The sequence below is a fragment of the Bos indicus genome, chromosome 5 (assembly GCF_029378745.1).
Source record: "Bos indicus isolate NIAB-ARS_2022 breed Sahiwal x Tharparkar chromosome 5, NIAB-ARS_B.indTharparkar_mat_pri_1.0, whole genome shotgun sequence".
Classification (NCBI taxonomy): domain Eukaryota; kingdom Metazoa; phylum Chordata; class Mammalia; order Artiodactyla; family Bovidae; genus Bos; species Bos indicus.
Window position 1 is genome coordinate 106,676,773 of NC_091764.1, and position 14,535 is coordinate 106,691,307.

General features: G+C 47.5%; 1 protein-coding gene across 2 annotated transcripts in view; it reads left to right on the plus strand.

Moving 5' to 3' along the window:
- The window catches only part of CRACR2A (calcium release activated channel regulator 2A), a 162,213-nt gene that overhangs the window by 753 nt on the left and 146,925 nt on the right, over positions 1-14,535 (plus strand). The window contains exon 2 of one of the 2 annotated variants that reach the window (XM_019961686.2): positions 283-443. The gene's annotated coding sequence lies outside the window, so the exon portion shown is untranslated. The remainder of the gene's footprint in view (positions 1-282; positions 444-14,535) is intronic. The other variant, XM_070790280.1, reaches the window with a different exon arrangement.

Genomic DNA, 14,535 nt, shown 5'->3' on the forward strand with positions numbered 1-14,535 from the left:
CATCTTACAGTGGGTGTTTCTGGTGACCCTTCCATCCCAGACTGCCCTCTGGCCCCTGGGGGAAGGATGTTTTATTTATTTTTCAATAAACATGGACTATTTTGCATAAAATAGTCCATTTCTAGATGAAAGTATACATCTCTGTACTTGCAAAGTGAAAGAGGGATGGTAATAAAAAGATAGCAAGGAAAAGAAAAACAGAAGCCTTGTCAAAAATTGTTTTTGATCAGAAGCTTCAGCAACGTGACTATGCTTCATTTTACCCCCTTGCCCTAAATGTAGGGAAAGGTTTGGCGAAAGAAGCCACCCTGCTTCACTTCCCATGGATCACTGGATCATAATGCTTGGGCACTGCTGATGGAAAAGAGGAACGTTTCAAAGAAATACGAGGTACACGGCTCTCGGGGGCTGCCTGGTCATCGAGAATGATGTCCATGGGAGAGGTGAGTCCCAAACGTCTGGGAAAGATGTTGACAGCTCATCACCAACCCCCACTATTCCTCAGGGAGTATCATTCCCAGACTCTAGGCTGGGAGCTGGCTGGGGAGTTGGTTTGGTGTGTCCCGCCTCTCCCCCAACCCCTGCTGGCCTGTGTTCCCCCCATCCCAGGTGGGAAGGCATCTTGCTTCTTCCTAACACCTGAGTGAGGGCTCCTTCCTGAATGTGACTCAGCTCGGCCTCCTGCTGCAAGATTATGTAAAACGTTTTCTCAGCTCTAATTGCCTGGCTTTCGTTCCTCAGCCCTGCAGGCTAAGAGCTTGGCTTTTATTTGAACCTTCTCCCTGTGTGGCTGTGGATCTAAGAAATTAGCACTGGTCTTATTTATTTTTAATGGCTCCTCGTGAGAAGGGAACATACAGGATATGCCAACAACGCTTGTGTTCTCTGCAGCTTTTTCCGCTGTGCTTTGCCCTCCTCCGAGAGGCTGCACAGCAAGCTGATCCCGGCTCCCACCCTGCTGTTTAAGCCGGCTCAGGAGAGTCGCAATCCAGAGTTGAATTCAGCTCACCTCTGCAGTGTTAACCATGAACCCACGTGGTGCTTCTTGTGTTTTCCTGTTCATTTTTAAGAAATACCTTGTCCTGAAGGGCTCATGACACTTGAGTATTTCTGCAGGTCCCATACAGAATCAGTAGACATTCTCAGTCTGCGTTTGATGAACATTCTTAGAGAATTCTTAAGAGAATCAATGTCCGGCCCAGTTCCTCCTCTTTATTCATTTAAGAAAAGGACCATCTTGGGAGCACTAATCTGAGTCTTACTTCTGACTTTGCTGGCTCCGGGTGACCTTGGATAACTCACCAGAGGGGAACCGTCACTTCTCAGAAGGTGAAGTTTACTGGAGACTGACTGAGCTCTTGGTAGAAGAACAACCTGTGGCTGGATTTCTCTAGGAACACCTGACTTGGCTGAGGGCCAAGAGGCAAGGGTTTGGGACGGGAAAGGAAAGGGATTGACCTCGTTTTCCCTGAATCTCCAGCTACTCAGTCTGTCCCCCTCAAGTTCACGTCTCAGTTCCAGGGGTGAGCCAGGCAGCAATCCAGTCCAGCATAGCCCCAGCCCCGTGGGACTCATGGTCCGGCAGGAGGACATTCTGCACTGCCACAGGCTTTAGTAAGGGGGAAGCTAAGGCTGCTTGGCAGCCTGTGACCAAGGATGTAACCAATCCCAAGGGATCAGAGGAGGCTTCCCTGAGAAGTGACGTCTGGACACACAGATCAGAAAGAGGGGCGGGTGCTAGTTAGGGGGACTCTGGGCCTGGCCACACCCTTCTATGCCTCCAGGTTCTAGGAGATGAGGAACAGGTGTGGGTGTGGGCCAATGGAACATTCTTTATTATTCTAGTGAAGATGGCAGGATCCCAGCCACTTCAAGAACCAGAATCTGTCACGCCAATGCATGCACCTAGCCCTGAGGTCTGGCTTCCAGAGGGCTGGGGGCTGACCCAGGGGGCTGGGTCAGTGCCGGGGGAGGGGGTGGGGAAGGGAGGGGGGCATGGTGACTGGGACATCAGCGGACGTTGCAGAGATTTTTATTCGACTTAGAATCCAGATGCTGATTATGCAAAGTTGTTCATTCCTGTTCCTGGGCCTTTGCTCATGCCTTCCTCCCCTGCTCCCACTGCCAGCGGAAACACACGCACATTCCTCCTTCTACCTTCAGAGTCCTTCAGAGTCCCGTCTATCTGCAGCTTGGGCTCTGGGGTCAGATAACCAAGCTGAACCCTGGTCCCATCTCCCGCCAGCTGTTTGACCTCGCAGAGGCAGAGGTTACTTAACCTCTCCGTGCTGCACCTCTGTGTCTGTAAATGGGGATAGTAACAGTGCCTAGGCTTCCCTGGTGGCTCAGCAGTAAAGAACCCGCTTGCCAGTGCAGGAGACACGGGTTTGATCCCTGGGTTGGGAAGATCCCCTGGAGGAGGGAATGGCTACTCACTCCAATATTCTTGCCTAAAGACTCCCATGGGCAGAGGAGCCTGGCAGGCTGTAGTCTAGGGGGATCGAGAGTTGGACATGACGGAGGACTAAACAACAGAGCCTGCCTCCTGTGATGAGCTGACTGTGGAGTGCCTAGGAGAATGCCTCAGGAAGGGTTATTGGGTGTTAACATTTAAGACCCAGAACTCTTGGGAGCCCGACAGGTTCCACACAGAACTCAGAGTCCTGGGCATTCTTTTCTTCTTAGCACTTCAACTTGGCCAAGCAGCCCCAGAAGCAGCCCTGGAGCTAAACAATCAGGGTTGTAGCCAGCGAGAGTCCAGACCTGGAGCCATGGGGAGTCCCAGCAAGCGGGGCTTAGGAAGAGTTTATTGAGGATTTGGGGGGAGCCTCTAAGGACGTGGGGCTCTGCCCAAGATTGGAGGCTGCCAAGAAGCAGGCAAGTCTGCAACTGGGCATTTCGATGAGTCTTATCTGTGGGACAGGAAGACGAGCCGGAGGATGAGCTGGACTTGGTCACGGAGCAGCTCCTTCTGATGTGGGGTGGGTGTTTGGTATTCCGTGGGTGGTTCACTGACCTTGTTGTCGTCTATGCTTAGAGCTATGAAGTGGCCTTGCTCTGTCTCATCTAGCCAGGGTCTCCTCATTAACTTCTCCTGAGGTTGGTATTCTGCAAGTTGATCAGTTCAGTCCCTCAGTCATGTCCAACTCTTTGCGACCCCACTCCAAGTTTATGGCCACTTTCTAAATGTGGCCTCTAAAGGCTGCTCTCTTTTTCTCTCTCGATCCATTAATTATTTATTTGAACTAATTTTTTTCTCCCTCAAGAGAAACTGTAAGTGAATGTATTCATTCATGCAACAAAACAATAGCTGAGTATCTGTATGGACAACGTGCCAGGCAAGATAACGTGGTAAAAACCCTGCCTTCCTTCAAGGAGCTCCAAGTCACAAGTCAAGACTGAAAGGCTGTCTGTGTCAGTCTAGTTTGCTCATCAGCTTGTCACCAAGAAGTTTTCCATCCTGCCTGGAACTCCCAAACCCCTGCTTCCACGAGGCAGAGTTAGGAACTCAGTGTGAAGGTTGGACCTGCCACCCCTCCCCATTCCTTGCACCCCTCGGTCTGCCCAGGATCGGCCCAGGGACCAGGTGTTCTGTGCGTGTTCCGTGCTGTATCCGCGTGCGGTCCACAATCAGGAGGGGTAAGGGAACTCGACACCCTCGCACCTCAGCGCTGTACGCGCTCTTCTCATAGTTTTCTCAGAAACCGATTTCAATTCAACAAACTCCTTAATGTTGATTCTCCTTTCTGAATGGCTTTGCTCTGTAGGGTGATTGTGTTTGGCTGGAGGTCAGAGACCACCTTATAGTTCAGTTCAGCTGCTCAGTCGTGTCTGACTCTTTGCGACCCCATGGACTTCAGCACACCAGGCTTCCCTGTCCATCACCAACTCCCAGAGCTTGGGCAAACTCATGTCCATCCCATTACAGGGGCTTCCTAATTAGATCAGCATCTGGGCGGTGAGATGCTATTGTGAGCAGTGGACACTAGAGGGCAGCATCTCCCCCAGACTGCGGACAGCAAAGTCGGGCATTGAGCTACCAGCGGTAAACTGTGGAGAACAGGGGGAAAGGACCCCCCAGAAAGTTTCTGGTCTCCTCTGCTCAAGTCCATGCGAGCCTGCCTTCATCCCTTTTGTAATAATTGCTGGGAAAAGTGAGACCCTTCCGAACAGTAACCTCTTAACAGGTTTTGTTTATTTATTTTTAAAGCAATTGCTTTTTGTTTGAAGCACATAATGCAAGAACTCCCTACATCAGATTCTTTAAAATAGACACACCTTCTCTTCTGTTTTAGATACCACCAAACAGTGTGATGGGGTACTATGTCTGAAGCCTGCTCTCGGAAGGGCTGGGGGAAAAATTTCTTTGTCCTATTCTTTTTATTTTAATTGGCATCATGTCCCACAGTGGCTCAGTCAGTAAAGAATCTGCCTGTAATGCAGGAGACCCAGGTTTGATCCCTGGGTTGGGAAGATCCAGTTGAGGATGGAATGGCAACCCACTCCAGTATTCTTGCCTGGAGAATCCCATGGACAGAGGACCCTGGCGGGCTACAGTCCATGAGGTTACCAAGAGTCGGACATGACTGAAGCTGCTGAGCACAGCACAGCACATCTAATCTCTCTAAAATATTTGCCTAGATAACCTTTTCCCATACCATCACTGAATCTTTATTTTCTTTTCTCTTACGAAATTTTATGTCACCTAGCAAATATTTGGAGTACTTTCTCTGTCCATAAAGACAAAAATAGTTACTCTTCAAAGCTTCCCTCTCCAGTCATCAAATTAAATAAAATCACCATCTCTAATCCTGTAACTTCTTTCTTGCCTTCAGTTCAGTTCAGTCACTCAGTCGTGTCTGACTCTTAGTGACCCCATGAACCACAGCACACCAGGCCTCCCTGTCTATCACCAACTCCTGGAGTCCACCCAAACCCATGTCCATCGAGTCGGTGATGCCATCCAAACATCTCATCCTCTGTTCTCCCCTTCTACTACTGCCCTCAATCTTTCCCAGCATCAGGGTCTTTTCCAGTGAGTCAGCTCTTCGCATCAGGTGGCCAAAGTATTGGAGTTTCAGCTTAAAAATTAGTCCTTCCAATAACACCCAGGACTGATCTCCTTTAGGATGGACTAGTTGGATCTCCTTGCAGTCCAAAGGACTCTCAAGAGTCTTCTCCAACACCACAGTTCAAAAGCATCAATTCTTTTGCACTCAGCTTTGTTTATAGTCCAACTCTCACATCCATACATGACCACTGGAAAAACCATAGCCTTGACTAGACGGATCTATGTTGGCAAAGTAATGTCTCTGCTTTTGAATATGCTATCTAAGTTGGTCATAACTTTCCTTCCAAGGAGTAAGCATCTTTTAATTTCATGGCTGCAGTCACCATCTGCAGTGATTTTGGAGCCCAGAAAGATAAAGTCTGACACTGTTTCTACCGTTTCCCCATCTATTTGCCATGAAGTGATGGGACCGGATGCCATGATCTTAGTTTTCTGAATGTTGAACTTTAAGCCAACTTTTTCACTCTCCTCTTTCACTTTCATCAAGAGGCTCTTTAGTTCCTCTTCACTTTCTGCCATAAGGGTGGTGTCATCTGCATATCTGAGGTTATTGATATTTCTCCTGGCAATCTTGATTCCAACTTGTGCTTCTTCCAGCCCAGCGTTTCTCATGATGTACTTTGCATATAAGTTAAATAAGCAGGGTGACAATATACAGCCCTTATGTACTCCTTTTCCTATTTGGAACCAGTCTGTTGTTCCATGTCCAGTTCTAACTGTTGCTTCCTGACCTGCATACAGATTTCTCAGGAGGCAGGTCAGGTGGTCTGGTATTCCCATCTCTTTCAGAATTTTCCACAGTTTATTGTGATCCACACAGTCAAAGGCTTTGGCATAGTCAATAAAGCAGAAATAGATGTTTTTCTGAAATTATCTTGCTTTTTCGATGATCCAGCGGATGTTGGCAATTTGATCTCTGGTTCCTCTGCCTTTTCTAAAACCAGCTTGAACATCTGGAAGTTCACGGTTCACATATCTGAAGCCTGGCTTGGAGAATTTTAAGCATCACTTTACTAGCGTGTGAGATGAGTACAATTGTGCGGTAGTTTGAGCATTCATTGGCATTGCCTTTCTTTGGGATTGGAATGAAAACTGACCTTTTCCAGTCCTGTGGCCACTGCTCAGCTTTCCAAATTTGCTGGCATAATGAGTGCAGCACTTTCACAGCATCATTTTTCAGTATTTGAAATGGCTCAACTGGAATTCCATCACCGCCACCAGCTTTGCTCATAGTGATGCTTTCTAAAGCCCACTTGACTTCACATTCCAGGAAGTCTGGCTGTAGGTGAGTGATCACACGATTGTGATTATCTTGGTCATGAAGATCTTTTTTGTACAGTTCTTCTGTGTATTCTTGCCACCTCTTCTTAATATCTTCTGCTTCTCTTAGGTCCGTACCATTTCTGTCCTTTATTGAGCCCATCTTTGCATGAAATGTTCCCTTGGTATCTCTGATTTTCTTGAAGAGATCTCTAATCTTTCCCATTCTGTTGTTTTCCTCAGTTTCTTTGCATTGGTCACTGAGGACGGCTTTCTTACCTCTCCTTGCTGTTCTTTGGAACTCTGCATTCAGATGGATGTATCTTTCCTTTTCTCTTTCGCTTTTCCCCTCCCTTCTTTTCACAGCTATTTGTAAGGCCTCCTCAGACAGCCATTTTGCTTTTTTGCATTTCTTTTTCTTGGGGATGGTCTTGATTTCTTGCCTTATTCCATTGCAAAGTCAGCACCTTGTGACGTTCTGCATATGCTACGTTCTTTACCAAACATGTGTCCAAGAGTTGGGCCATAAACTGAGCTTAAAATGGGAATCTTTGACATATCAACACACGTTTCTTTTTAGATTTTGAATATTATTGAATTACTTATTTGGCTGCACTGGGTCTTAGTTGTGGCATGTGAGACCTAGTTCCCCGACCAGGGATCAAACCCCGGGCCGCCTGCATTGGGAGTGCAGAGTCTTAGCCACTTCCCCCAGGGAAGTCCCACAACACACACTTATGAAATCCCTCTCTCAAAGTCCGAGGAATTGCACTTGGTGCCCTGCGGAGTTTTAAAAGGTAAACTGTCACACTTCCTGTGAAATGGAGGTGGGGTGGAGGGTTAGGTAATAACCTGTCACTGCGAGGACAGGAAGTTGACTCCTGAGGTCACATGTCAGGGTCAGAGCTGGCAGAGAGCCCAGACACAGGCTTTGTGGTCACCCGGCCAGTGGTCTGGCTTTTCCTGCATCGTTGTTGTAACGTGGCTGTCGTTGCCTGAGCTTAGCACTGATACCCTCCATTAAAAAAAAAAATCTATGTGTTATAAGATCAACGTTTAAAAAATATATGTGTCATGGGTTTAGCATTTTCTGTTTGTAAGGCAGTGTGCCGTCATGGAAAATACAGTTTTCGGAGTCAGACCGCCCTGTGTGACAGACCCAGCTCAGCCCCTTTCTAACCATGTGCATGGGAGAAGTCATTCAGCTGCTCCGAGCTGCTGCTGCTTTGTCTTTTCTTCGTATTTGCGTATTTATTTATTTTTATTTACTTTTGGCTGTGCTGGGTCTTCATTGCCGCACGGGCTTTCTCTGGTTGCCACGAGTGGGGGCTACTCGCTAGCTGTGGCACGTGGGCTTCTTATTGCAGTGGCCTCTCTTACTGAGGAGCACAGGCTCTAGGGCGCACCGGCTTCAGGGTGCTTGGGCTTAGTTGCCCCCTCTGCATGTGGAATTGTCCTGGACCAGGGGTCAAACCCATGTCCCCTGCACTGGCAGGCGGATCCCTAACTATCAGGACCACCAAGGAAGTCCTCTTTGTCTTTTAATGCTGTTGTGAGTTATCAGAGACTGGGCATATGAAGGCGCTCGGCACAGTGTCTGAAGTATGTTGGCAGCTCCACGATGGGGCCCGGTTTTATGGCTGGCTGAGTTCTTCCTGGAGGTGGGCGTCCATCCCTTCAGGCCAAAGTGGAGGCTCAGAACGTCTGGAAGAAGTGACCCTGCGGAGCCAGAGTCAGAGCCCAACACAGACCTTCGCCTCTCAAAGAGCTTGAGAGCACAAGATGCAGGAGAGGAGAACTGAGGCACAGATTGGCCAAGCAGCACAAGGAAGAATCCATCTGTGACCTAGATGCCACCTCCCAACTTCCAGACAGCCCTGGTGCGCCAGGGCAGCAGGATTTCAGACACTGCTTCCAGGCTGAAGACTGTCTGCGAAGCCTTTGTACACTTTCATCGTCAACAATAACAGCGACAGCACCTAATGCTTTGGCTCTTCCTACGTGACCATGGCCTGCGGTCGGGTCCTCAGGGTAAGTATAACGTTCGTCATTCAGTCGTGTCTGACTCTTGGCGACCCCTGGACTGTAGCCCGCCAGGTTCTTCTCTCCATGGGATTCTCCAGGCAAGAATACAGGGGTGGGTTGCCATTCCCTTCTCCAGAGGATCTTCCCAACCCAGGGGATTGAACCCAGGTCTCCTGCATTGTAGGCAGATTCTGTACCATCTGAACCATTTTCTCTATTCTTCTGGCAGAACCTAGCTCATTGCCTTCAATACTGGCACGTCTCTTTGTTGGTTTTAGAGTCACTTGCATTAACCCAGGTCTCATTTTGGCTCTTCCCCGACCTTGGCAGGTCACTTCCTCCCCCTGGGGCTCAGCTCCATGTCTGTAGAATGAGGAGGTGGTCTAAGGCCCCTTCCGGCTCCTGTCTTCTGTGAAACACAGCTCCTACTCTCTCAAAGCTGTCGAAAATAAAAGCAAGGTCACCTCTGCAAAGCAATTTATGTTCACAGCTCTTTGGCTTAGCATCAGATGTGGATCATAAAAAGGCAAGTAGACAGAACACCAAATAAGAAGCAGCACATATTGAAATAAAGGATGAAGTAGCAGAGAGCGAGGGTGTTCTCAGTGTAGCCAGAGCTGTTTGAGAGAATGTGGACCCTCTTGCCAGATGACCTTTGAGAGTCTGGTCTATCGTAATGAGAGGAACGATAGTGCCAGGGGAGTGCTCTGCTGCCACACGGGTTGTGCTCTGCTGTCACACGGGTTGTCTGCCACCCATGGGCCGGGAGGAACCTCATAGGGGATCTAGATGTTGAGGAATTTCTCTAATGACTGAGGTCATGCAGCATAAGGTAGTTGGCACAACCTGGGGTGGTAAATCCCCACCTAGAGCAGAGAGAATGCAGTGGCGTCCCAAGAGGCTGGCTTCATGCCTTGGTCTTCTACATGAGAAAGCAAATTGCAGAGAAGTGAGATGGGGGGAGCGTTCACCTCGAATCAACTCTGATGCACATGCAAAGTTAGATCACTCAAAAGTAAATGCCCTTCATCATGATAACAATTTACACATCACAGCTATTTGGAATCTGCTAATCAAGGGGAAAAACTCAGGATGGAAAACCAGGCATTTGCATTATTTAGTGTGTAGCCAGGCCACAGGTTTATGCTCGTTCACCTGCCAGTGCAGCGTGCACTTCAGAGCTCAGGGAAGATAAAAATCTATGTACTATCTGGACTCATATGGCAGTGAAGAAGCTTCAGAAATATACAGCAATATGGGGTGGTGGTTATTGCAGTAGCACCGTGGGCTTCCCTGGTGGCTCAGCTGGTAAAGAGTCTGCCTGCAGTGCGGGAGACTTGGGTTCAATCCCTGGGTTGAGAAGATCCGCTGGAGAAGGGAAAGGCTACCCACTCCAGTATTCTGGTCTATACAGTCCAGAAGTCCATGGGGTCGCAAAGACACAACTGAGTGACTTTCTCTTTGGCAAATCTGAATAAAATATTTGGGATGGAAGTAATGAAACCAAATCCATCCACTCATTAGCCTTTAATTCACTCTCATATCCTAAAGAGAATAAAAGGAACTAAGAAGTTTTGGTAATATGAGTCTTCAGTTATTAAAACTACCAAATGAATGCTCAAAATTAGAAACTTCATTGTTGCTTTAGTCATTAAACATCACAACAGGGTCCGACTGTCTAGAACAAGGAATTCTATTCCATGTCCTATGATAAACCATAATGGAAAAGAATATATGAAAAAAGACTGCTATATATGTATAAATGAATCACCTTGCTGTGCAGTAATAATTAACACAACACTGTACATCAACTATACTTCAATAAAAAAAAAAAGAGGAAAAAAAATAAAACATGGATTGGCCATCCACTGTATGCCAGGGGATAGCCATTCACCTACCAGGCTGGTGCTAGGACCAGCTTGAAAGATGAACAACGTGTGGTCCTCACCTTCTGAGGGCTCCTGGTCAAGTGAAGAGACGCACAGGTCAACAAGTGAATGATAACTCCGTGTGATAAGTGCAGATCAGAGAGATGAACTCACACGTCCTGGGACATACAGAGGTGTCAGACGTGCCTGGAGAGCAGGTAGATTTAACTTGCGGGTAAGGCCACTTCCTACCTTAATCTGGTTGTTGTTCAGTTGCTCAGTCGTGTCCGGCTCTTTGCAACCCCATGGACTGCAGCACACCAGGCTTCTCTGTCCTTCAGTATCTCCTGGAGATTGCTCCAGTTCATGTCCATTGAGTCGGTGATGGACCATGTCATCCTCTCTCTCCCCCTTCTCCTCCTGCCTTCAGTCTTTTCCAGCATCAGGGGTTTTTTTCCAATGAAGGAAGATATACAGGTGACAAAGTGAGAAAGGACAGTCCAATCCAGGCAGACACGAGCTTGGGCGAATGTTCGGGGCTGGAAGGGACGGAGGCAGTCTGTGTCTGAGGAACAGTGTGCAGGCGTGCCAGCCACGTGTGCTTATTGAGGAAGCAGAGAGTGGAACAGCTGAATCACAGGGGATATGGCTGGAGAGAAGGTTTGGGCCAGGGTGGGAGGGGCTTCATGTTCCAAGTGAAGGAGATTGGATTTTGTTTGGGAAACTGACCAAAGTTCTTAGGAAGCTGAGGCATGATTGGCGAGACTAGATAAATCGAGATGTTGTTGGTGGAGATCACGGGCACAGGGAATTCCCTGGAGGTCCAGTGATCAGGGCTCTACGCTCTCAATGCCAAGGTTCAAGACCCCACAAGTCGCACATGTGGCCTGAGAAAAAGAGTACGGTGCACAGAGCATCCTTGGAGAATGCAGCGGACATCGATGTTTTATTTACGTGGCGCAGCTCCCATCTCCTGGGAACAGCAGACACACCCGGATGCACCTGTTCTCCCCTGCCCCAACTTCAATATGTCAGCCTTCCCAAGAACTGCCTTTTAAATGTAAATTTAAAAATAATAAAATATTTAATAAAAAGCCATCTCCTTAGCTATAATGATTGATCTAAGGGTGGACACCAGATACAAGCTAGTTCAATCATAGTATCTTATTGTCTCCTCCCTGTCCGGAGTGTTTGACCAACATACAGGCATGTGACCCCAGTCGGAGACCTTCCCCGGTAATTCTGAATTTTGAATTGTCACTAGGGGAAAGAGCTGTTTTTTTTTTTTTTTTTTTTCTGATGGTGAATCAGTCAAGTTGCAAATTTAGCGATGCTAATGGTTATGTATCTAATATTTGGGGAAAAAAAACTGGCCTTCAGTAGAAAAAAGTTTAACCTTAGCAGAGATGCAGATGTGAGGCCCAGAAGGAAGCTAGTTCTGGTGGCCTTTCAGCCCCTGGTTCCAGGCATCCCTGGAATTAATTTCATCCCCTCCTGTCCTACAGTTTGGTTAACATGAACCCATAAATTACCCTTTATGCCGGAGGTAGTTCTTATTGGGTTTCTGACACTAGCAACCGAGAGTCCTGACTAATGAAGATAGGGAGATAATTAAGTCTGATCTTGATACATTACCTTTTAAAAGACTCTTCTCTGAGTGATGGTGGAGCTCAAGGGGAAAAGCAGGACCAGAGATAGAGACTTGAAGGTCATGTTTGGTTTAGAGGTTGTCTGAGCCCTGGAAGTGAATGAGCTCACCTAAGGTAAGCGTAGGAAGTGGTCTGAGGCCTAGGAGGATGCCATCCTAGGAGGAGGCATTTTGAAGGATGCCAGCATCCAAGGGGACAGAGAAGGAGGACCAGCTGTCTCACCCAGGCCATTTCTGATTTCACCCAGCTCTTCCACTCTCACAGTCCTCCTTGGGGAGAAGGCCACGTCTAAGTCCAGGAGCGGGTCGCTAGCTTCTCTTTTTTCTATCTTTCTTTTCTTTATTGGCCATGCAGCATGTGGGATCTTAGTTCCCTGATCAGGGACCAGAGAGCAAACCTGATCAAACCTGTGTTGGAAGCTCAGAGTCTTAACCACTGAACCACCAGGGAAGTCCCCTTTCTTTCTTTCTTTTTTATTTAACGCTCTAGGTCAAATCTTTTGAAATCTTCAACAGAGTAATTCTAGTTCTCCATCCCCCAAAAGCTCTTCCTTTTATTTGAAACCTGTGATCTCGTAATTTAGGTCTTCTTCAGGGTTAAATTTCTTACTTCATTCAGCCATTGTTGTTGTTCAGTCACTCGGGTGTGTCTGACTCTTTGTGACCCCGTGAACTGCAGCACGCCAGGCTCCTCTGCCCTCCACTGTCTCTCAGAGTTTGCTCAAACTCATGTCCATTGAGTCGGTGATGCCATCCAACTATCTCATCCTCTGTTGCCCCCTTCTCCTGCCCTCAATCTTTCCCAGCATCAGGGTCTTTTCCAATGAATTGGTTCTTGCATCACATGGCCAAAATATTGGAGCTTCAGTTTCAGCATCTGTCCCTCCAATAATATTCAGGGTTGATTTTCTTGAGGACTTACTGTTTTGATCTCCTTGCAGTCCAAGGGACTTTACTCACCTGGTAATGATCAGCTTTACTGAACCCTTCTGGTCTTTCTCATCTGTGGTTGTTCCACAGATAGTTGGGATTTTTGGTGTGCTTGTGAAAGGAAGTGAGCCCAGGGTCTTTCTGCTCTACCGTGTATACACATATCCTTCTGTATACTTTAAAGCATCTCTAGATCACTTATAACACCTAAAATAATGAGATGTAAATAGCTGTAAATACAATGTAAATTCTATTTAAATAATTGTCAGCATGTGGAAAATTCAGGTTTCACTTTTTTGAGGTTTCTGGACTATTTTTTGCAAGTATTTTAAATCTACAGTTGGTTGAATCCATGAATGGGGAAGCTGTGGATGCAGAGGGTGATGATTATCTGGCTGGAGAGAAAACTTCCCTTGCCCCCTAAACTGAGGTTTTAGAATGAACTTCTGTTTTGGGTTCACTCCTACACAATTGTCTGTGTCTGTGTGTGTGTGCACACACACAGTCATGTCTGACTTTGCGACCCCATTGCCTGTAGCCCACCAGGCTCTTCTGTCCATGGAATTTTCTGGGCAAGAATACCAAAGCAGGTTGCCATTTCTTTCTCCAGGGGATCTTCCCAACCCAGGGATTGAACCAGCATCTCTAGCATCTCCTGCGTTGGCAGATGGATTCTTTTACTGCTGAGCCACCTGAGAAGCCCATGTGTATGTATACATATACCTATACCTATACATGTATCAAAAGCAGAGACATCACTTTGCCAACAAAGGTCCGTCTAGTCAAGGCTATGGTTTTTCCAGTGGTCATGTATGGATGTGAGAGTTGGACTGTGAAGAAGGCTGAGCGCCAAAGAATTGATGCTTTTGAACTGTGGTGTTGGAGAAGACTCTTGAGAGCCCCTTGGACAGCAAGGAGATCATACCAGTCCATCCTAAAGGAAATCAGTCCTGAATACTCTTTAGAAGGAATGATGCTGAAGCTGAAGCTCCAGTACTTTGTCCACCTCATTCGAAGAGTTGACTCATTGGAAAAGACTCTGATGCTGGGAGGGATTGGGGGCAGGAAGAGAAGGGGATGACAGAGGATGAGATGGCTGGATGGCATCACTGACTCGATAGATATGAGTCTGAGTGAACTCCGGGTGTTGGTGATGGACAGGGAGGCCTGGCATGCTGCGATTCATGGGGTTGCAAAGAGTCGGACACGACTGAGCAACTAAACTGAACTGATACATGTATCTATGTCTATACCTGTATCTATCAAGGAGGAAAAGCCCAGAGACAATAGTCTCTTTGATTTGTCTCCTAAGATGGGACAGTGGATCCTGTTCACCATGGTGAGAGAGACATGAATTGAATCGTATGAGGAGCTAAGTCCCCAGCTGTATCCGAGACCAGTCCTGGCGTCTGGCTGCCCAAGCCCAGCTGCCCTATGCCCACTCCTGCTCTGGCTGAAAAGAGCAGGCAGGTTTCCAGCTGTCTGGAAGGATGAGGGTCGCCGGGTGACCAAGGGGTGCTTGGAGCCCTGATATGTGTGTGTGTGTGTGTGTGTGTGTGTTACTGCCTGGCCTGCGTGGGTCTCAGCATTGCGTCCACCGATGAGAGGGTAACAGGCAGGAAGGCCAGGGGTCTCCAAATGGAGGAAATAGCCTGCAAGTGTCAGACATTTTTATCTCTCTTAAGCGGCAGGAGGAAACAAACTAGCAATATTTTTTCCTTCTCTATACAAAT